The sequence below is a fragment of the Indicator indicator genome, chromosome 7, assembly GCF_027791375.1.
Source record: "Indicator indicator isolate 239-I01 chromosome 7, UM_Iind_1.1, whole genome shotgun sequence".
Taxonomy (NCBI): Eukaryota; Metazoa; Chordata; class Aves; order Piciformes; family Indicatoridae; genus Indicator; species Indicator indicator.
The window spans coordinates 36,528,253-36,551,463 of NC_072016.1; the positions used below are offsets into that span (position 1 = coordinate 36,528,253).

General features: G+C 50.5%; 1 protein-coding gene across 1 annotated transcript in view; it reads right to left on the bottom strand.

Annotated features, from left to right (window-relative positions):
* CDH23 (cadherin related 23) overlaps positions 1–23,211 on the bottom strand; it is a 314,789-nt gene that overhangs the window by 180,952 nt on the left and 110,626 nt on the right. The window lies entirely within an intron of this gene.

Sequence of the window (23,211 nt, forward strand, 5' to 3'; positions counted from 1 at the left end):
AAAGCTGGACCTGATGAATGTGTTTCCTCTCCTTTTTAAGTGCCCCCAGCCACTCCTTTTAGCATGCAAATCCTCTCTGGTCACCCGTGATTATGGGGCTGTACGGCTGGCTGGGAAAGAGGAGAGCTTGATTTGCCCAGCATTGTATTTCATACAATAGCCCAAAAAGCAGGCTTTGAAGAGAGTTCATCTCCTTGTCCTTCCAAAGGAGAAGCTGCCTGGAGGGACCTGGAGGTCACCAGTTGGCTCCAGCCCCTGCAGACACTGCCTGAGCTCTGACTTGGTGATGATTGTGTTTTTATCCTTATTTTATAGCTTTGCTGACCAGGAGAGTGAAAACCAAGCAGGGAGGGTATCAGCTCTGGACAAAGATCTGCCTGGCCCTGGTGAACAGCTATGGGTATCTACACCAAAGCATCTGAGGGGCTGGGAGGAACCCCAGGGCAGAGCCACAGTGTGGAGGTAGCAGGAACCTGCAAGCATGATAGTGGATGTATGAAAAAAGCACAGGGTGGGTGAATTTAGGAGGGGACAGAAGGGGACCCAGGCAACAGGAATCACAGAATTGTCAGGGGTGGAAGGGACCTTAAGCATCATCTAGTTCCAACCCCTATGCCATGGGCAGGGACATCTCACACTCCAGCAGGTTGCTCAGAGCCACATCCAGCCTGGCTGCAAAAACCTCCAGGGATGAGGCTTCCACCACCTCCCTGGGCAACCTGTTCCAGTGTCTCACCACCCTCATGGTGAAGAGCTTCTTCCTAACATCTAATCTGTATTGCCCTCCTCTAGCTTGGATTCATTCCCACCAATCCTACCACTCCTTAACACCCTAAAAAGTCCCTTCCCAGCTTTCTTGTAGCCACAAGAAAGCCACAAGAAGGTCTCCATGAAGCCTTCTCTTCTCCGACCTGAACAGCTCCAACTCTCCCAGCCTGTCCTCATAGGAGAGGAGCCCCAGCCCTCTGATCATCCTCATAGGAGGAGTGTTGCAGGAGCCTGAAGCAAAACAACATTGCTGGAGAGAGCAAAATCCCTGAGGCTGCCTGAAGCACACAGGTCAGTAGAGAAATCTCACTACTGAAGCCCTTATACCTGGCAGAACACAGGTCAAAGGATGCAGACATATGAGAAGTGCTCTGGATAATGCATTTTTTTCCTTTTTTCCCCTTAGCTTGAATTAAAGCAAACAAACAAACAATTAAAAAAAAAAACACCCAAACAACTTCTAGCAGAGCACAAGCAGCTGTGGGATGCAGATATCCCCTATCAACAGTCCTCCATGAAAAGAGGTTTCATTTCCAGTGTCCAAGCCCAGGCAGGACACAGTCATGACTCAGAGGAATTTCAGACTGTCTGCCTTAAAGCACATAAGAAGTATGTCTTTGAAATCCTCTTGCCATTTTTGGGTCAAAGCTGCTGGGCTGGAGCTATTCCTCAGCAGGAGGCTGACGTCTTTATTCTTCAGAGAAGCTGCAGCCCATCATCTAAACAATGGAGCAAAACAGCTGTAGAAATAGAGCTGGCTGGGAGGTTTGGGGCTTGGTGGTAAATAACAGGCAACGGGGCAGCATCCCAGGGAGACCCAGCTGGTGAGTTGGGAGGTTTTGGGCTTGGTGGTAAATAACAGGCAGGGGGCAACATCCCACTGGAGGAGACCCAGCTGGTGAGCCCTGCTCTGGGTCACAGAACGGCTGGAAGGGACCTCCAGAGATCATCCAGTCCAATCCCCCTGCCAAAGCAGGATCACCTAAGGGTAGTCCACACAGGAATGCATCCGGGGGGGTTTTGAAAGTCTCCAGAGAAGGAGACTCCACAACCCCCCTGGGCAGCCTGTTCCAGTGCTCACTGTAAACAAGTTTCTCTTCATGTTGAGCTGAAACCTTCTGTGTTCCAGTTTGTATCCATTGCTTCTTGCCTTATCACTGTGCACCACCCAAAAGATCCTGGCCCCCTCCACTTGACCCCCACCCCTCAGCTATTGAGAGACATTGATCAGATCCCCTCTCAGCCTTCTCTTCTCCAGACCAAACAGCCCCAGGGCTCTCAGTCTCTCTTCCCAGGGGAGATGCTCAAGTGCCCTAAGCATCTTCATGGCTCTCCCTTGGACTCTCCCTAGCAGATCCCTGTCTCTCTTGAACTGGGGAGCCCCAAACTGGACACAATCTTCCAGGCGTGGTCAGCTCAAGACAGACCATTGCTTCTGCATTTTCAGGGTCTTGCCCATTTCTAAGCCCTTTCTGCATATCCCTTGTGGCTTAGCAAGGATTAATTGTGGTTCTGCTTAGTTCAGAGACAGGCAAAAAGAGCAAATTTTATCTTTTTCTCTCCAAACAGCACTGCAGACAGACAAAGGGCTCCAGGTGCTTGTGGCAACCAGGTGAGTTTCCTACACGAGTCGCCAAGTTTTGTCATTTTTAAAGCTTTTGGCTCTCTCCAGCAGCCAGCAATGAAGCTTCACTCACCAGAAGAAAAAAAAAAAAAAAAAAGAACTGGTGACAAAACTGTGTCACATCATTAAATCTTTGTTACGATGCCAGCAGATGTGAGATAAAAATAAACATGCAGACAGATGCCACCCACGGAGGAGGAGGAAGGCAAACGGGAGTGGGACCTGCTACCAACCTGTCACTAGCACTCCATCCTTCATCCAACTGCTCAGCTTGAGCAGCCCCAGCACCCAGGTCCCACCTTGAGCAGCTCTGGTGAGCCAGGTGCAACGGACTGGAGGTGCTGGGCTGCATGGTAGAGAGCACATCTGTGCCTCTGGGACACAAAGATGATCCAAGGGCTGCAGCACCTCTGGGATGAGGATAGGCTGAGGGAGCTGGGGTTAGTTCAGCCTGGAGAAGAGAAGGCTCCAGGGGGACCTCAGAGCTGCCTTGCAATACCTGAAGGAAGGATGGAGAGGGACTTTTCATAAGGGTGTCTAGAGACAGGACAAGAGGGAGTGGTTTGAAGCTGAAGGAGAGGAGGTTTAGACTGGATCTTAGGAAGAAGTTCTGCAGTACAAAGGTGGTGAGGCTCTGGAATAGGTTGCCCAGGGAGGTTGTGGATGCCTCCTCCCTGGAGATGTTCAAGGCCAGACTAAATGAGGCCTTGAGCAGCTGAGTCTAGTCGAGAGATGTCCCTGCCCATGGCAGGGAGGTTGGAATATATGATCTCTGAGGTCTTTTCCAACATAAGCCATTCTCTGATTATTTTGCAATAAATGAGTAAGAAAGGTTTAAACTGTTGTAAAAATCCTATAGAATAATGTCTGGGGGTCCTGGAAGGAAAGACTGAAGGGTAACTCTGTGTTACACATGGCTACCCAAAGCACCAGGAAGACCAAGCCAACAGCAGCAAGGTACAAGAGGAGTCTATTCCATTGCAGTTTGTCACCAACAGCAAGGACAGACTTGGATGAAAATAATGAAAGATCAACCACAATACCCCTGTCCAAACATGAAAGGATGTTGCTGCACAAGGTGGGGGGCAAAGGAAAGACCAAGACCTCACCTCTCTCACACCAACACAACAGTACAAGACGTACTGATGTCTGTTCAAATGACCAGAAAGAGTTTGTGTTTCCATCCAAAGCTCTCACAGGCATGAACCAAGTGTGGCCCACCACAGCAAACACCTCCCCTGGCCTGAGCTGTCACCTCCCATGCAACCCCCCAGCATGAGGGACCAGACACAGATGTGTCCTGTGCTAACCCTGGCATGCTGACAGGCAGGACACCAAAGCCTTATACAACATTCTCTGCAGAAGGGCAGCTAAGGCTGAAGAAAAGGTCAACAGAAAAGGGCTTTTAAAGAATATTTACACCTCTTTCCCTCTTCATATCTTATCATGAATCCTGCTACAAAATACATCAGTAATAAAATTTTTGATGGATGCTGCTCTGATGCCAGGTGGATTATAACCTGGAGAAGATACAGGTTCTGGGGGCATGAGATGTCCTGTCAGGTAAATTATAGGAAGGCTGCTAGACAGCACTCCTCATCCTCCCCCTTTGTTCCACACTGGTGAGACCCCACCTGAAGTACTGTGTGTCCAGTTCTGGAGCCCCTAGTACAGGAAGGATCTGGAGGTGCTGGAAGGGGTCCAGAGAAGGGCCATGAGGATGAGCAGAGGGCTGGAGCTCCTCTCCTGTGAGGACAGGCAGAGAGTTGGGGCTGTTCAGTCTGGAGAGGAGAAAGCTCCGAGGAGACCTTATTGTAGCCTTTCAGGATCTGAAGGGGGCTACAAGAAAGCTGGGGAGGGACTTTTGAGGGTGTCAGGGAGTGATAGGACTGGGGGAAATGGAGCAAAACTAGAAATGGGGAGATTCAGGTTGGATGTTAGGAAGAAATTCTTCCTCATGAGGGTGGTGAGACATTGGCAGAGGTTGCCCAGGGAGGTGGTGGAAGCCTCATCCCTGGAGGTGTTTGCAGCCAGGCTGGATGTGGCTGTGAGCAACCTGCTGTAGTGTGAGGTGTCCCTGCCCATGGCAGGGGGGTTGGAACTGGATGATCCTTGAGGTCCCTTCCCACCGTAACAATTCTATGAAGATCACAATCTCCTCCTGCCTGCCATCAACCAACCTCTGAGGGCTGCAGAACCATCTCTGCCAGGGAGAGAGTTGGCACTGGATAAACACTGGAGTCTAGTAGGACCATGCCACCACAAGGGTGAGAGGTGGGTTGGGAGAGGAGCTCCCAAGGGAAAAAAAATCCCAGATCAAGGAAAACTTCAGGGCAGACAATTTTTAAGTTATATATAAAACTATATGAATGAGGTCTTCTTTCACAGAATCCCAACATGGTGAGGGGTTGGAAGGGACCTCTGGAGATCCTCTAGTCCACCCCCCCCCCCTTGATAAAGCAGGGTCACCCACAGCAGCTTGCCCAAGATCACAATGGCCGGGTGGGGTTGGCATCTCCTCAACTTCTCTGGGCAGAATGGTCCAGGGCTCTGTCACCCTTGACCCTTTTCACACAGGGCAACAATGAGACAGGTGTTTGCAGGAAAGGCAGGGTCCATGCTCTTCCAGCACAGAATCACAGCATCAAGCAGGTTGGAAGAGACCTCCAAGATCATCAAGTCCAACCAATCACCCAACCCTGACGAATCAACCAGACCATGGCACTAAGTGCCTCATCCAGGCTGGTCTTAAACACCTCCAGGGACCTCGACCCCACCCCCTCCCTGGGCAGCCCATTCCACTGGGCAATCTCTCTTTCTGGGAAGAACTTCTTTCTAAGATCAAGCCTAAACTTCTCCCTGGGCAGCTTCAGACTGTGTCCTCTTGTTCTGGTGCTGGTTGCCTGGGAGAAGAGACCAACCCCCACCTGGCTGCAACCTCCCTTCAGGCAGTTGTAGAGAGCAATGAGGTCTCCCCTGAGCCTCCTCTTCTCCAGGCTAAACACCCCCAGCTCCCTCAGCCTCTCCTCACAGGGCTGTGCCCAGACCTCTCCCCAGCTTTGTTGCCCTTCTCTGGACACGTTCCAGCAACTCAACATCTTTCCACCTGACTCACAGTCTCTGCTCTCAGAGCATGCAAACCCCTCTGGCTGTCAGGCAGCTGCTTACCCTGCTAAGTGAGCAGATTTGCACAGCATCTTTGAGAGCTTTGCCACCAGAGCAAAACCATTTCACGGGCCATGGGCCACCAACACCTTGAACGTGCCTCGATCCATCAGTCTTATCCAAGTGGCCTGAGGACAAAGGGCTGAGAGGTGGAATATGTGGCACTAACTTTTTTACAGCAGGGTCAGAGCAGGGTAGATGTAGAATCATAGAATTATCAGAGTTGGAAGGGACCTCAAGCATCATCCAGTTCCAACTCCCCTGCCATGGGCAGGGACACCTCACACTACAGCAGGTTGCTCACAGCCACATCCAGCCTGGCTGCAAAAACCTCCAGGGATGAGGCTTCCACCACCTCCCTGGGCAACCTGTGCCAGTGTCTCACCACCCTCATGGGGAAGAGCTTCTTCCTAACATCCAATCTGAACCTACCCATTTCTAGTTTTTTTTCCATTCCCCCCAATCCTATTGGTATCTGACACCCTCCAAAGTCCCTCCCCAGCTTTCTTGTAGCCCCTTTCAGATACTGGAAAGTCACAACAAGATCTCCTCAGAGCCTTCTCCTCTCCAGACTGAACAGCCCCAGCTCTCTCAGCCTGTCTCCGTAGGAGTGGAGCTCCAGCTCTCTCTGCTCATCCTTGTGTCTCTTCTCTGGACGTGTTCCAACACCTCCATATCTTCCCTGTACTAGGGGCTCCAGAACTGGACACAGTACTCCAGGTGGGGTCTCAGCAGAGTGGAGTAGAGGGGGAGAATCACCTCCCTCACCCTGCTGGCTGTGCTATAAGCAAGTCAAGGGGGGAGCAGAAGCAGAGGAGATCTAGAAGCCAGTTTCTCAGATACTCCCTGACCTTTTAAACGCTTCCACCTTTGCAACCCACAGCCAGGCTGTTACAAGCTTTGGCTAGGGCACCAGAAATGTTGATTTTTGGGGATGGTCCCTCCAAGCCTGCTCCTCACCTCTGGTGGTGTGGCCAAGCAGAGAAGCTCCATCTGACCTCCCAGGGCAAAGTCACCCAGCAGAAGCCGGTAGAGGCGATTAGGATGCGGCTGTGCTCGTGCTGTACCCATGCAAATAATGTGGAAAAACGGCAGGCAATCTGGCCCAGCAGCTGTCTGAAGGTCGAGGAGATGAGAGGAGGCAATGCAAACGGACCAAGGGGGTGCACAGTGACAGGCACCAGGGCTCCAGCAGCAGGCATGACCCCCCTCCTCTCCCCCACCGAGCTGCCCACCCTCTGATCTTTACATCAGCACTGAAACGATCTTGCCAGCCCTAGTACAACTCTCTTTTCCCCCCCCCCCAACTCCTGCATCAAGGCAGGAGCTGACTGCTCCCATCAGGAGATGCTTCACTGCTTCAGTCTCCTGCTACAGCTCAGGTCAACCTATTACTGTGAAATCATTCCCTGCCGTTGGTCCTGCCGGCGCTTTTCCCTCGGCCTGCCTCTCGCTGCCATGCAGCAGGGCAGATGAAAGGAGCTTTTCACTCTGCTAAATGCCAGCTCAGACATCCCCTCTGCTCGAGCCAAAGGCTTCCCCCCACCAATCCCACCTTGTTGCAGGGCAGGAAGGAGGTCTGATGTCCCTTGCTCAAGGTGGGACGCCTCAGAGGCGACGTGAAACGCGAGGGCTCTTCTGCTACGGCTCAAATCACACAACGGCTTGAGTTGGGAAGGTCCTTCAAGATCATCTTGTTCCAACCACCCTGGCCATGGGCAGGGACACCTTTCACTAGACCAGGTTGCTCAAAGCCTCATCCAGCCTGGTCTTAAATAATTCCAGGGATGAGGCTGCCACAGCATAACTGAGGAACCTGTTCCAGTGTCTCACGACCCTCACAGTGAAGAACTTCTTCCTAATGTTCAATCTAAATCTACCTGCTCTAGTTTAAAATCATTGTCCCTTGCCCTGTAAGCACAAGCCCTTATGAAAACTCTCTCTCCAGCTTTCCCATAGGCCCCCCTTCAGGTATTGGAAAGCCACAATAAAGTCTCCCTGGAGCCTTCTCTTCTCTGTGCTGAAGAGGCTCCACTCTCTGAGCCTGTCCTCACAGGAGAGGTGCTCCAGTTCATCTTTGTACCCTCTCCAGAAAATCCAACAAATCCTGGCTCCCTCATCCCTGGGCTGCCCAGGACATATTTAAGTCACCCATTCCTGTCTGGGTCTCACTTGCTGCAGGAGATAACTGCAGAAGCAGAGGCAGAATGAGTGCCAGCCCTTCTTCTGAGCTCTGCTGAGAGGGTAAAACCAGCCCCAGGTTTTAGTTTCCTCTCCCCCAGGCTCCATCTCAGAAGTGGCCTGCCTGCCAGACTGGATCCCTTGCACAGCCTGCCAGCTCTAAACGCTCAAAGGGATGTGCACAGACTTCCAATTGCTCCGTTCTTTATTACACGTTTAATTACATTTATTAATTGCATTACAGCTAGCCCCGAGCCAAGCAATTTCCAATTTCAAAGTTTGATTTTTAAAACCTGGTAATTTCCTCTTTTCTTTCCTTTTTTTTTTTTTCTTCTTTTCTTTCTTTCTTTTTTTAATTTAATTTAATTTTTTCCTTTTTCTGTGGGGGGTTGAAATTCTCTCACACACACCCCCCACCTTGCAATCAGCTCTCGTTAATATGGATCTCTTGTTGCCATCTCTATTAAGTGACCTCCCTCATTATGAGGTGACACTGGCAAACGGCCACTGCAGAGCTATAATTCAATTGAGGGGTCTTTTGAAAAAAAAAAAAAAAAAAAACACACCATAAACACAGCTGGGAGAGATGCATCACAGGAGCTGGAAGCTGAAGGAGTGGCTGGATAACCACGCTTGGGAGCTGGGAGAGCTCCTCGCTCACGGCAGACGCAGCCAGAGCCAGCGCACGGCGCCGGAGGAAGGCACATCACAAGCGGCAAACCCACCAGGGGATTCTCCGTGCTGGCAGGACAATGATGCTCAGCAGGCAAAGGGCAAAGCAAACACCAACAGGAGAGGATCACAAAATCCCAAGAGAGGATCACAAAATCCCAAGAGAGGATCACAAAATCCCAAGAGAGTAGGGGTTAGAGATCATCTAGTCCAACCACCTTGCCTAGAGCAGGGTCACCCAGGGTATCACAGTACATTAGAGGTTGGAAACGACCTCAAGAGATCATCAGGTCCAACCCCCCCTGCCAAAGCAGGGTCACCTAAGGTAGTCTGCACAGGAACGCAGCCAGATGGGTTTGGAAAGTCTCCAGAGAAGACGACTCCACAACCTCCTTGGGCAGCCTGCTCCAGTGCTCTGTCACCCTCACTGTGAAGTTTCTCCTCATGTTGAGGTGAAACCTTCTATGTTCAAGCTTGAACCTGTTGTTTCTGGTCTTACTAGTGCACACCACCAAAAACATCTTGGCCCCCTCCACTTGACCCCCACCCTTCAGCTATTGATAAACATTGATCAGATCCCCTCTCAGCCTTCTCTTCTCCAGACTAACAGCCTCAGGGCTCTCATTCTCTCTTCACAGGGGAGATGCTCAAATCACATAAGAACACAGTCAGAAATGGAGATTCCACAACCTCTCTGGACAACCTGTTCCAGTGCTCTGTCACCCTCAAATGAAGAATTTTTTTCCTCATGAGTACCTCAGGAGGTTCCTCATGGACAGAGCAGCTTCCAGCACTCTTCAGTGTATAAAGTTTCCTCCTTCTCTCCAGTCTGAATCTCCCCCTCTTAGTTTAAACCATCACCACCCCTTCTCCTGTCACAACAGGCCCTACTAAAAGTCTGTCCCCAGATTTCTGATCTGCCTCTTCAAGCACTGAAAGGACATCAGAAGCTCTCCCTGGAGCCTTCACTTCTCCAGTCTGAACACCACCAACTCTCACAGCAAAGGGATTCCAGCCCTCTCATCATTGCTGTGACCTCCTCTGGCTCTGCTCCAACAGGTCCATGCTTGTACCATGCTGAGAAATCCAGATCTGGCCCCAGCACTGCAGGTTGGGTCTCAGCAGAGCAGAGGGACAGAATTCCCTCCCTCCCCCTGCTGCCCACACTGCTGGGGATCAATCCAGGACACTGCTGGCTCTGGGCTGTGAGCACACCGTGCCAGCTCATGTCCAGCTTTTCACCCACCAGCATCCCAAATCCTTCTCCACAGGGCTGCTTTCCAGCCCTTTCTCTCTCAGCTTTTCATTGACCCCAGAGGTTGCTCTAACCCAAGAGTAGGACCTTACATTTGGCTGTGTTGAACCCCATGAGGTTCACAGAGACCCTGATCTCTCGAGCCTATCCAGGTCCCTCTGGATGACCTCTCAACCCTCAGGTACATCAGCCACTCACCCTGGTGTCATCTACAGACTTGCTGGGGGCACACTTGATTCTGCTGTGTCACTGATGAGGGTATTAACCAGCACTGGGCTCAGTATGGACCCCTGAGGGACACTTCCCTGTCACACCAGGGTGCTGCATGATAGATAATGGTTGGACTTGGTGATCTTGAAGGTCTTTTCCAACTGAAATGATTCTGTGAAGAGGGAGACTTTGATGCTTTTCTTCCTCCTTTGGGTTGCTAGGTTTCCTGTCTTTGTGCTATATCTTAATTAGCTCGGTGTAGCTCCTTGGCTGGATTTTCCTGCTCCAGTGGTTCAAGGCCGAGTCAGTAAAGCTTCAAATACTGTATTTAAAAAAAACAACTATTCCCCACACCTTCCCTTTGCCCCCACTTTGCAACTGCTCCTGCTGCAGAGGGGGTGGGAGATAGGAACCTGGGGTGCTGGCTGTCATGGGAAAGTGATCTCCCCACTCCTGGAGCCCCTCTAGGGGAACCACGACACGGCTCGAGAGAAACGCTGGAGTCTGCTGCTTTAGCAAGAGCAAAGCCCAGTGAGGAGACCTGAGCTGAACTGGTATCGATCCTTCCTCCTGTAATGAAGCCATCCATGGGAAGACAGGGAAAGGTTTTTGAGGTTTTTTTTGGGTTTGGGTTTTTTTTTCTTTTGCATCAGCACAGCTGTATGGATTTTGCTTTCGCTCGTGTCGAGAGCGATCGCTGCTCACAGGCTGCTGCAAAGGTTCTCACAGGAGTTTCTTTTGGATGAGTCTTTGGGACTTACAAATCCCAGACTTCAAAGAAAAGGGTTTTTTTAGTTTGGTTTGGTTTTTTTTCTACCCCTTATTTTTCTGAGGACAAATTACTTGCTCCACTTATAGTCAGAAGCCAGCTGCTCCGTGCTGTGAAAAGTGTTTTTAGCTTTGCTAGCAGAAGGGAGGATGCACAAGCAGCAGACCAAATAAATAAGGTGGTAAGGAGGGCTGGTTGGTACCTACCTGGCTAAAAATGGAAGTGCAAGAGAAGGAGGAAAGGAAAGTGCTCCTCTTGACAGCCACACATCCAGGGGCTCTTCTCCCAAGTAACAAATGATAGGACAAAAAAACAAAAAAAAAAAAAAAAAGAGACCTCAACCTATCATAGATTTGCTTCAGTTGGAAAAGAAATCTAAGACTATGAAGTCCAACCATCAAACTAAGACCACCATAGCCATTAAACCACGTCCCAAAGTGCCACGGCCACATGTTCCTTGAACAGTTCCAGTGATGGTGACTCCAAGACACACAGAACCACAGAACTGTTGAGGCTCTGAGATCACCCAGGCCAGCTGCTCACAATCCTCCTGCAGCTCACAATCCCTCCACTGCTGCTAAACCACTGCCACTAAACCACATCCCTCAGCAACATAACCATGCAGCTTTAAATACCTCCAGGGATGGTGACTCCACCACCTCCCTGGGCAGCCTGTTCCAATTCCTGACCACTCTTTCATTAAAGACATTTTCCCTAATATCCAATCTAAACCTTCCCTAGCACAATTCCAGGCCATTTCCTCTTGTTCTATCACCTGATACTAAGGAGAAGACAACAACCCAGGTCCAATTAGCACCAAGAGAGGTTTAGGTTGGAAGGTTGGACATCAGGAAAAATGCCTTTCCTGAAAGGATTGTCAAGACCTGGAAGAGGCTGCCCCCGGGAAGTGATGGAGTCCTCAACCCTGGAGGTATTCAAAAGCTCTGTTGTGCTGAGGGACATGGTTTAGTGGTGGACCTGGGAGTGCTGGGACTTGATAATTTGAAAGGTCTCTTCCAATCAAACAATTCTATGATTCTATAATTGCACATGTGCTAGATCAGAGGGTCCTTTGAATACTGAATCACAGAATCACAGAACTGCAAAAGGTGGAAGGGACCTCAAGGATCAGCCAGTTCCAATCCCCCTGCAGGGACACCTGGTACTAGAACAGGTTGCTCACAGCCACATCCAGCCTGGCTACAAAAACCTCCAGGGATGAGGCTTCCACCACCTCCCTGGGCAACAGATTCCAGTGTCTCGCCACCCTCATGGGGAAAAACTTCTTCCTCACATCCAATCTGAATCTACCCACTTCCACTTTTGCTCCATTCCCCCCAGTCCTATCACTCCCTGACACCCTCAAAAGTCCCTCCCCAGCTTTCTTGGAGCCCCCTTCAGATCCTGGAAGGCCACAAGAAGGTCTCCTGGGAGCCTTCTCTTCTGCAGACTGAACAACCCCAACTCTTTCAGTCTGCCCTCACAAGAGAGGAGCTCCAGCCCTCTGATCAATCTTGTGGCCCTTCTCTGGACACCTTCCAGCACCTCCAGATCCTTCTTCTACTAGGGGCTCCAGAACTGGACACAGTACTCCAGGTGTGGTCTCAGCAGAGTGGAGCAGAGGGGGAGAATCACCTCCCTCACCCTGCTGGCCACACTTCTCTTGCTGCAGCCCAGGCTCTGGTTGGCTTTCTGGGCTGCAAGTGCTCACTGCTGGCTCCTGTTGAGCTTCTCATCCACCAGCACCCCCAAGTCCTTCTCTTCAGGGCTGCTCTGAAGCCAGTCCCTGCCCAGCTGGTATTGGTGCTTGGGATTGCCCTGACCCGGATGCAGGACCTCTGCATAATGATCAATGAGTGCATGTGGGATAAGAGAATGAGATGATGAGAAGCTTTGACGGGAACTTGACATGAAAGCAAGCCCCAGGTTCTCCTTGGCTATTCGGTCCTCCTCCAGGGTGGCTCAGGACAGCGGGAAAGGCAGAGAGGAAGAGATAGCAGCAGAGAAACTGTGGAGTAGGAGCTAGGAGTCCTGGTGGATAAGAAGTTCTCCATGGGTCAGCAATGTGCCCTGGTGGCCAAGAAGGCCAGTGGGATCCTAGAGTGCATCAAGACGAGTGTGTCCAGAAGATCCAGGGAGGTTCTTCTTCCCCTCTACTCTGCCCTGGTGAGGCCACACCTGAAATATTCCATCCAGTTCTGGGCTCCCCAGTTCAAGAGGGTCAGGGATCTGCTGGAGAGAATCCAACAGAGAGCTACCAGGATGATGAAGGGACTGCAGCACAGCTCTGTGAGGAGAGGCTGAGAGCCCTGGGGCTGTTTAGACTGGAGAAGACGGAGAGGGGATTTAAGCAATGTCTATAAATATCTGAAGGTTGGGGGTCAAGAGGAAGGGGACAGGCTCTGCTCAGTGGCACCCTGGGATAAGACAAAGGGCACTGGATATAAACTCCAGCACAGGAGGTTTCACCTCAACACGAGGAGGAACTTCTGCATTGTGAGTCTCACAGAGCACTGGAACAGGCTGCCCAGAGAGGTTGTGGAGTCTCCTTCTCTAGAGACTTTCCAGACCCATCTGGGTGCATTCCTGTGTGAGCTGTGCTGGATTCTGTGGTCCTGATCTGGCAGGGGGGTTGGACTGGATGCTCTCTGGAGGTCCCTTCCAACCCCTACCATCCTGTGACAGCAGTGGCTGGCATGAAGAGGACTGTGTGAGTAGATGAGCATCCCCATCCTCCATGAGTGGATGTATAGCTGTCTCTATCTATATATTTGCAGTGTGCTGTAGAAATGAATGCAACAGCTAATGATTCGTGGCTCCTGTTTGAAGGGCCCCACTGTTAGGGATTTATTTGTCACTTCTTGTAATAACACCCAGGATAATGAATCCATTTGTATTAATGGGGGTGCCGTGGACTTCCGTTGCTGTTCTGCGTTAATTAATGTACCATTAAAAGAAAGTGGCACCCAATTAATATCAAGCAGAAGCAGTGCTGCCACTGTCCTGTCATTAGGGTTTCATTTGTAATGCATTGTCTCGAGGCTCTGCCTTAATGAAAGTCATTTGCAACCCCCCAGCGTCGCCCGACAGGCTGCCGTAGGGGGGGAGGTGGTGGGGGTGGTGGTGGTGCCACTTTGTGCCTTTTGGGTCCTGCATCTAGGCCAGAGAAATCCTCATCAGGCTGGGGGATGAGGTGATAGAAAGCAGCCCTGTGGGAAAGGGTCTTGGGAGTTCTGGTGGAGGAGCAGCTCAGGTTTGCAGATAGCACCGAGCTGAGTGGTGCTGTTGATAAGCTGGAGGGACAGGGTGGCTTCCAAGAAGGTCCTTGCACAGGTTGGAGAGGTGAACCTCATGAGGTTCAATATGTCCAAAGGCAGGGTTCTGCACCTGGGATGGAATAACCCTCACTATCAACGCAGGGAGGAGGTGATAGAAAGCAGCCCTGCAGTAAAGGACTTGGGGGTGCTGGTGGATGAGAAGCTGGACATGGGCCAGCAATGTGCACTTGCAGCCCAGAAGGCCAATGGCATCCTGGGCTGCACCAAAAGCAGCCTGGCCAGCAGGTTGAGAGAGGTGATTCTGTCACTCTGCTCTGCTGAGACCTCACCTGGAGTACTGCATCCAGCTCTGGAGCCCTCAACACAAGAAGGACATGGACCTGATAAAGCAGGTCCAGAGAAAGGCCACAAAGATGATCAGGGAGCTGGAGAACCTCTGCTATGAGGATAGGATGAGGGAGCTGGGGTTGTTCAGCCTGGAGAGGAGAAGGCTCCAGGGGGAACTAATACCAGCTTTCCAGTAGATGAAAGGGGCTTACAGGAAGGCTGGAAAGGGACTGTTTTCCAAAGCCCTGCAGTGACAGGATGAGGGGCAAGGGTTTGAAATGAGAGGAGATTTCAATTGGATTGTGCCAGTGCTGAGAGCTGAGGCAGGAGTGGAGACCTTGACTTTGGCCACCTGGATCCACCTGATCTGTGCCCAGGGTCTCCAGGAAGATTAGAGCCAAAGGGATGCCGAGCCATCTGCTGTGCATGCCCTTGCTCCAAAGGCTCTCTTCCATCAGGAACACCACAGCAGCAGGCAGGAAGCGGTGCCACCAAAGCCAGGAGCTCCCTGACTGACAGCTTGTCACACACTCTGTGTTTGCCTCTGACTTTCAAACGTCTCCTTAGACCATCTTGGGCTCCCATCTGCTGTCTCCAAAACTGGGACTGAAATGTTAGCAGCCCAGGAAGGAGGCACAGGCTGCCTCCTAGCTGTAGCTCCAGCCCTGCCTCAAAGACTGGGGAGTTCATCAGCCATTTCAACCAAGACTGCTGTCTGCTAGAAAGAGGAGAGAGAGAACAGAGCAGGAGCTGGTCTCTGTCAGTCTTAGAATGGTTTTGTTTGGAAGAGACCCTTAAGATCACCATGTCCAACTGTTAATCCAGCACTGCCACATCCACCACTGAACCACGTCCCTCAGCACCACATCTACAAGGCTGTGAAATCCCTCCAGGGAGAGGGACTCCACCACTGCCCTGGAAAGCCTGGGCCAGGCCTTGACAACCCTTTCTGGGAACAAATTATTCCTAATGCCCAACCTAAACCTCCCCTGGTGCAACTGGAGGGCATTTCCTCTTGTCCTATCACTTGTTATTAGGCAAGAGCAAACCGACCGCTACCTCACTCCAACCTCCTTCAGGGACTTGTAAAGAGCCAGAAGGTCTCCCCTCAGCCTCCAGGCTAAACAACCCCAGTTCCCTCAGCTGCTTCTTGCAAGATCTGTTCTCCAGACCCTTCAGCAGGTTTTTTGCCCTTCTCTTGCCTTATACCATATTACTGAGGAGAAGAAACTGACCCCCACCTTACAACCACCTCCTTTCAAGTAGTTGTAGAGAGCGAGAAGGTCTCTTCTGTCTAACAGGAGGTGTTGATGCTGCTGCATCCCCTTTAATTCCCTATCAGCCAAGTACTTACTATGCTGAGGGTGTTACTCTGCTGGAGCTGATGTAGCTGAGAAGTCTGAAGTCAGTCCCATTGAAGAAATTCTCCCAGCACGTTGGTTGCTGTGCCTGGTCTGCTGCCACTCCTTGGTGTTTGCAGGGCTGCAGAAAACCATCAGGAAGGGTCCAGCGAGCACCTTGACCACCACCTTTGATGCTCTTTGGCAGGAGCTCTCAGACCTGCTGACTGAGCTGTGCCTTGCTGAAAGAGCCTGAAAACCTAGACTGCTTCGTTCCAGGCAGGAACTCTCCCCCCACCTCTTCTCCAAAGAGGGAATGATCAACATCACAGGTTTTTCTGATCTCCTCGACTGTGCTTCTGACTTTACACTCCTGTAGCTGTGGGTTTGGATCCATGCCAGTGGCTTTTTAGTTGCTGGAAAGGTTCTCCTCTGTAGAACATGTAAGCTCACTGGGCATCACTTCTTGCAGAACTCTGAGAAGCCTGTCAGGGTCTCCTGAGATCCAGGGCACAGTGTGATAGATGGAGTTGCCTTGCAACAAGGACTGTTGAGGAAAATAATCTTCAACAGATGAGGCTGAAGGTCTGCTTAAATAATGGGCAATGACACAGGTGGGAGCCTGCTTACATAATGGCTAAGAGCACAGGTGGAATGGCTTCTTCAAAGATGGTGTAGAACTTGCTTTCTTCTTTGTGATGGGTTTCTCCTGGTGCTTCACCCACCTGGATGTTGGTTGGCATGGGAGGAATATTGTTGTGCAGGGCTGGCTGGGAATGTGGGGAGACTGAAGCAAGGTTCAGAGAGAGAAGAGAGGAGCAAAGCCCTGGCTCAGCTCTGCTGATTTTGCTAGGAATGGTGGAGGCTCTGGGGCTGCCCCAGTGCAAGCCCAAGCCTTGGACTTCATAGAATCATAGAATGGTTTGGGTTGGAAGGGATCTTTAAGATCATCCAGTCCACCCCCTCTGCAGTGAGCAGGGACACCCTCAACTAGCAACTTTGAGCAGGTTGCTCAAAGCCCCAGACAACCTGACCTGGAGTATTTCCAGGGATGGGGCATCTACCACCTCTCTGGCCAACCTGGTCCAGCTTCTCACCACCCTCAGTGTCAAACCACCACTCTCACCTGGGGGTTTCTGTGCAAGTGATGGAGGAAAAGCAGCTCTGAAAAGGGTTTTGCCAAGGTACTGTCTCCTTGCTTCCCATTTCTCCAGCTAATTTCTTTGCAGAAGCAAAACTCTGCTAGAGGAGAATCCTGTAGCAGGGGCTGCTCCACGAGGGATGCAAACCATTGGGTGCAGACTCACAGCCATGTTGCTGGAGCATTGCTTCTCCTCTGCTGGTCAGCATCATAGAATGGTTTGGGTTGAGAGGGACATTGAAGATGATCTAATTTAAACCACCCTGACATAGAAAGCACACCTTCCACTCACTCAGGTTGCTCAGGGCCTCATCCAGCCTGGCGTTGAACATCTCCAGGGAGGAGGCATACACAGCCTCCCTGGGCAACCTGTTCCAGTGTCTCACCACCCTCAATGGAAAGAATTTCTTCCTCAACTCCAGTCTAAATCTGCCCTCTCCAAGCTTGAATCCATTCCCTCTCATCCTATCACTCCAAGCCCTTGGAAAAAATCCCTCCCTAGCTTTCTTATAGGCCCCCTTCACGTACTGCTGCTAGAAGATCTCCCTGGAGCCTTCCTTTCACCAGGCTGAATAGTTCCAACTCCCTCAGCCTGCCCCCACAAGAGAGGTTCTCCAGCCCTCTGATCATCTTTGTGGTGTCCTCTGGACCTGCTCCATCACTTCTACATCCTTCTTGTGTTGGGGGTGCCAGAACCAGATGTACTGCTTCAGGTAGGGTCTCACCACAGAAGAGCAGAGGGGGAGAATCACCTCACAAAGCACCCTCCAAGCTGTAATTTAAACACAGAAGGCTGATTTGTGGAACTAAATCTCTTTGATTCATTCACCTTCAAGGCTGTTTTGCTTTGGCTTTGCTTTTCTTCACTCCAGGCTGGCATCTTGGCTCACAGGCTGGGCTGGGGACAGCTGTGTTCCTGTCATGCTGTTTCCCAGTCCAGCAGCACTCCTAATGAAAAGGGTTTCCCAGAGGACTCAGCTGACTGGCTGCATTGACCAGCACATCTAGGTGAATTAAAGGAGCAATGGCCTTGGAATTCCCTTCATTCACTTGAGGCCAAACACCTTCACCCCAGGGTGCAGTGGGAAACAGGCACAAATCCATCTTAAGCTCCCTAGACCTTGCTTGGAGGAATGGGGTTAAGTCACTTCAGTTCTCTTCCTTTCTCAGCTTTGTCCTCATTCACAGCTGAGAAAATGGATTACTTGCCCACCTTGGGTTCTTTAACATCACTGCTTTACAGGTTATAAACTTAAACAAAGCTCACAAAACAAATCTAGGTCTCTTCTCCCACCACTCCTCACCTTCACTCACGTTCTTGTCATCACCATCAGCTTATTGCCAACATCTGGCAGGGACCTCCCACCTGTCAGTCATAAGTGAGCTTGAGTTTCTAAGCCCATCTTCACTTTCTTTCTTCATTCCTTCAGCCTAGACAAGCCCCAGGAAAGCAAAGATAAAAAGTCCCAAAGGTGAATGCTCTGCACCCCAGACACCCCCAAGCTCTCAGCACACCTCTAGGGAGGGGGCATCCACCACCCCCCTGGGTAACTTGCTCCAGTGTCTCACCACCCTCAGAGTAAAGAATTTCTTCCTAATCTCCAGGCACAGGTCAACCTCAGCCACCAGGAATGCCTTTGAAGTCCTTAAATGACTCATTTTGCAAAAAAAAGAGGTGTCCAGGGGAAAAGGGCACCTGGTGCTGTTACACCAGGAATGCCATCAGCTGGCACAGACTCATCATACCCCTGCTCATATGGTCTCAGGATGAGAAGAAACTAAATCTTCTCATCAGAAGTACTTAGGGATCAACTTTACCAGCCCTTGCTTGCAAGGCTGAGCTGTTGCCAGCCCTGCCACCATAGTACACTGATCCACATGCTGACACATGCTCTCCAAGTGTCAACTGAAGGCTGGAAGAGCTGCTGCGGAAAAGGTGGTCCCAAAGTGAGCAGGCACCAGTGCCAGATTGAGACTCTGAAGGAATGTCCCATGGTAGCTTTAAGTACCTGCTCCTGGCACAATAAAGAGTTTTGTGCTACTGAAACAATGGAATCAGCTATTTTTGCCTTCTAAATCCATAAAGAACAACCTGCCCAGGAGCTGGGGAGATTTTTCAAGCCTTAGCACACTTTGTTATGAGACAGAGTGAGGTGAAGAGTGTAGGGCAGGAACACAATGTGGGCTGCTCACCTCATGGGGTAAATCACAGCACAAACAACCTGTTTCTAATGACAGTTTTCAGACCTTCAGCTGCAAAAGCACATAGCTTAGGTGCATCCTCACATTAAAAATAACAACCTCCTCCTCTTCTTTCTTATTCCTTCAACCTCTCATCCCCCAGAGCAACACAAACCACCCTGAAAACACCAGAGAGAGCTGAGGCTCCTGCAAGAGGTTTCACCCAAACCCTTCCAGTCTCTCCATTGCCACTATTTGTACCCTGAGCATCAAGGACATGGCAACCTGCCCCCAGTGTCAGGCACAGATGGTAGGGTAAGCCAAAACATCTTTTTTTCTTTCACACAATTCATTTCCAGACTGAAGGTGGAGGTATAAAGTCTCACCCTGAGATGTGTCCATATTTTTCTTCTGCAAAAGGCTTTGCTGCATAGCTCCCTGAGTGGCAGGAGAAGAGCACTGGTAATGCCACACCTTAAATGCTGGGTTCAGCTTTGGGGGCTTCACTACAAGAAGGACATGGAGGCATTGGAATGTGTCCAAAGAAGGGCAAAACAAAGCTGGTGGAGGGGTTGAGGACAGGTCTTGTGAAGAACAGCTTAGGGAACTGGGATTGTTTAGCCTGGAAAAGAGGAGGCTGAGGGGAGACCTTCTGGCTCTCTACAACTCCCTGAAAGGAGGTTGGAGTGAGGCAGGCATCACTCTCTTCTTCCTAGTAACAAGCGACAGGACAAGAAGAAATGGCCTCAAGCTGCACCAGGAGAGGCTTAAGTTGGACATCAGGAAAAATGCCTTCCACAAAAGGCTTGTCAAGGCCTGGATCAGGCTGCCCAGGGCAGCAGTGGAGTTCCCATCCCTGGAAGGATTTCAAAGCTGTGCAGATGTGATGCTGAGGGACAAGGTCTAGTGGTGACCTGGCAGGGCTGGGTTAACAGTTAGGGTTGAAGAAGATCTTCTCCAACCCAAATGATTATTTGATTATTTTCTATGATTTTTTTTTTTTTTTTTTTTTTGCTGCAACCCTATGCACCTGCCCAAGGCCTCTTAACTCTGTGTGTCAAGACAAACACCTTTAATATTTAACCTTTAATTTCTAGCAGTGTTTCCAAAGGAATCAACCTATGCAGTACAGCCTGGGGAACCCACCAAGCATACTGTGAAGCCACATCATGAGTGGGGTCAAAGCAAGGAATTGGTGACACCTACTGTACCAAGTGGATTTTAATAACTACCTTAAGTGGGCTTTGAAACTACCTCCAGTGGGTTTCAAAATTACCTTCAGTGGGCTTTAAAGCTACCTCCAGTGGGCTTTAAAGATAGCTGGTGTTTTATTATAAAAGCTCTCAGGATTAGGTTGGTAGGTTGGATGTTTGTATTTTTTGTTTTCTCCTTAAGGAGATTTCATTCTCTGAACACCCCTGGGAAATTCAGAGGCACCAAGGCAATTGGGTCCTACAGCTCCCCCCACAGCATCTCCTGCAGGGGTAGTAAAAGGCTTAGAAAGCACTTTGTGGACAGCACATTCCAGTGAGGGATCTCTATGTTAAAGAGCAGGGAAAAGGTGGGAAAGGGGAGAAAACAGGAAAAGCAAAAAGCTGCATTTTATCCCTTACCTAGAAACACAGGGACAACTCCCTCCCTTTTCCCTCTTCTCTCAGTTCATCACATCTTTGTCCAACGAGGAGAGAAGATCCCAGCTCTACCAACATCCTTGCCGGGTCCAAGGACTTAGCACAGCTTAAACCTTTGGCATTACTCATGGGCAAAAAAACCCCCACAAACCAACTCCCCCCCACCACCCCAACCCTGCAGAGGTTTTGCTCTGTTCACTTTGTGACCCAGGCTGCAGTCAGCAGCCATTTCCCAAGCACTGCCACCCCTCCAGCAGAAGCAGACTAAAGCCTCATCATATCGACCTGAGCTGTGGATGAGGAGCCCAGGAGAGGGTTAGGCTCGTTTGCCAGGGCAGAGAAAAATGAACACTGCAGCAAGACAGCCCCCACCCTGAGCCCTCCTGTTATGGCTCCCACTCCCCTTTCTTCACTGATTGCAAACTCTCTCCTTCCTGCTGATTACAGCTGATGGTCCTGGCTGCTTTTTGCCCCTCCAGAACAGACCACCTATTATTGAGGGTCTGGTTTTATCAAAAAGGTTGGGGGTTTTTGGTTGTTTTTTTCTTTTCTTTCTTTTTTTCTTGACTGCTTTTTCAGTTCAGCTAGTGAGTTGGTTGTTTTGTTGTTTTCCTGGGCTCCTTCCATCCCTGTCTGGATGTGCTGATGGATTTTGGTGCTTGCCAGAAAATCAAGCAAAACCAGGCTCGCTGGGTAGCATTAACTTCTAACCCCCGTGTAAAAATAGCTGCAATAAAGCAGAGTGAATAATATCAGCCCCACCTAATGTAACTTTGATTAAGAAGCGCTGCCCTCTTCATCACTCCTGCATGGTGACTCCAGAGAAATGTCCTTCTTGAGGTCTGGAAAGCCTGCAAGGTCTCAGGAGGGAAGAGCTTATATGACAAGGTCCTGCATCGGGGTTGGGGCAATCCCAGGCAGCAATAGAGGCTGGGCAGGGACTGGCTTGAGAGCAGCCCTGAAGGAAAGGACTTGTTGATGAGAACTGGGAATGAGACTTGGGGGTACTGGTGGATGAGAAGCTCAACAGGAGCCAGCAGTGAGCACTTGCAGCCCAGAAAGCCAAGCAGAGCCTGGGCTGCAGCAAGAGAAGTGTGGCCAGCAGGGCCAGGGAGGGGATTCTGTCCCTCTACACTGCCCTCATGAAACCCCACCTGGAGTACTGTGTCCAGTTCTGGAGCCCCTAGTACAAGAAGGATCTGGAGGTGCTGGAAGGTGTCCAGAGAAGGGCCACGAGGATGATCAGAGGTCTGGAGCTCCTCTGCCATGGAGACAGGCAGACAGTTGGGGCTGTTCAGTCTGCAGAAGAAAAGGCTCTGAAGAGACCTTATTGTGGTTTTCCAGTACCTGAAGAGGGCTACAAGAAAGCTGGGGAAGGAGTTTTTTAGGGTGTCAGGAAGTGATAGGACTAGGGGGAATGGAACAAAACTAGAAGTAGGTAGATTTAGATTAGACATTAGGAAGAAATTCTTTACAGTGAGGGTGGTGAGACACTGGCACAGGTTGCCCAGGGAGGTGGTGGAAGCCTCTTCCCTGGAGATTTTTGCAGCCAGGCTGGATGTGGCTCTGAGCAACCTGATCTTATATGAGGGGTTGGAAGTAGATGATCCTTGATGTCCCTTCCAGCCCTAACAATTGTGTGAGTCTGTGACACCAGCATGTCCCAGGGTTGCTGCCATGTCCAAAAGGGAAGGTAGAGAGAGGAAATTATAACAACAACCACAAAAAGAAAGGCAGACAGATTTCTCCCACCTCTGGGTAGCAAAGGTAGTCAGAATTCATAGAATGCATCAGCCTGGAATGGGACCCTCAAAGTCATCCAGTCCAACCCCCCTGCAGTCAGCAGGGACATCTGCAACTTGAGCAGGTTGCTCACAGACCCAAACAACCTGACCTGGAATGGCTCCAGGGATAGGGCATCTACCACCTCTCTGGGCAGCCTGGGCCAAGGTCTCACCACCCTCAGAGTGAAAACATTTCTTCCTTCTTTGCAGTCTGAACCTTCCTCTTCTAGTTTAAACCAAATCACCCCTTGTCCTGTCACAACAGGCCCTACTTAGAAGCCTGTCACCAGCTTTCTTTTTAGTTTCCTTAAGTACTGAAAGGGCACAAGAAAGTCTCCCCACAGTCTGTTCAAGTTTGACCTTGAATGTGTCCAGGGATGGGGCCACCACCACCTCCATGGGCAACCTGTTCCAGTGTCTCACCACCCTTGTGGTGAGGAATTTCCTCCTAATGTCCATGGTAAATCTCCCCTCTTCCAGCTTAGAGCTATTACCCCTTGCCCTATCACTACAAGCCCTTGTAAAAAGTCCCTCTCCAGCTTCAGATGTTGAAATGCAGCTTTAAGGTCTCCCCAGAGCTTTGTCTCCTCCAGGCTAAGCAACTCCATCTCTCCCAGCCTGTTCTTGTAGGAGAGGTGCTCCAACCCCCTGATCATCTTTGTGGCTCTCCTCTGGATCCACTCCATCAGGTCCATGTCCTTCTTGTATTGAGGTCTCTAGAGACGGAGAGGTCTCACTAAAGCAGAGGGGCAGAATCACCTCTCTTGATCTGCTGGCCATGCATCTTTTGATGCAGCCCAGGATGCCATTGGCCTTCTGGGCTGCAAGTGCACACTGTTGGCTCATGTCCAGCTTCTCATCCACCAGCACCCCCAAGTCCTTTTC